The 713-nt window shown below is 40.7% G+C and overlaps 1 non-coding gene across 1 annotated transcript; it reads left to right on the forward strand.

The window, feature by feature from the left end:
• The first annotated feature begins 225 nt into the window (after positions 1-225).
• LOC112711998 (small nucleolar RNA R71) lies at positions 226-329 on the forward strand. The gene has a single exon (XR_003157651.1). It is a non-coding gene; the product is annotated as a small nucleolar RNA R71 (small nucleolar RNA).
• Positions 330-713: the final 384 nt, after the last annotated feature.

Consider the following 713-nt stretch of genomic DNA (forward strand, 5'->3'; position numbering starts at 1 on the left):
TGACATTCAGAGTATCAATCTCAAGAACTCATTTTTTCTGAGTTATCCCATTGTTCACAGGGTTTCTTTCAGAAGTGTACATGAACTGGTTATTTGCAACCATTTCAATGAGTTACTGGGCTTCGGCAGGCATTTTCTTCAGATGAATGGATCTGCCCGCAGAATGGTCTAATGACATCTTGGATAACTTAGACAGACCATCATAGAAGATACCTATGATGCTCCATGTCAGAAGGACACCTTCTGATCAATTACTTGTATCTTTCCCAAGTTTCATAGAGGGATTCACCTTCCTTCTGTTTGAAGGTATGAACTTCCACTCTAAGCTTACTCATCTTTTGAGGTGGAAAGAATTTAGCTAAGAAGGCATTGACCAGCTTTTTCCAAGAGTTCAGGCTATCTCTAGGTTGTGAGTTCAACCATATACTAGCTCTGTTTCTTACAGCAAAAGGGAAAAGCATAAGTCTGTAGACCTCGGGATCAACTCCATTGGTCTTAACAATGTCACAGATTTGCAAAAATTCAGCCAAGAACTGATGAGGATCTTCCAATGGAAGTCCATGAAACTTGCAATTCTGTTGCATCAGAGAAACTAATTGAGGCTTAAGCTCAAAGTTGTTTGCTCCAATGGCAGGAATAGAGATGCTCCTCCCATAGAAGTCTGGAGTTGGTGCATTAAAGTCACCAAGCACCTTCCTTGCATTGTTGGCATT

This window comes from Arachis hypogaea, chromosome 1, assembly GCF_003086295.3.
Source record: "Arachis hypogaea cultivar Tifrunner chromosome 1, arahy.Tifrunner.gnm2.J5K5, whole genome shotgun sequence".
In the NCBI taxonomy this organism is placed as follows: domain Eukaryota; kingdom Viridiplantae; phylum Streptophyta; class Magnoliopsida; order Fabales; family Fabaceae; genus Arachis; species Arachis hypogaea.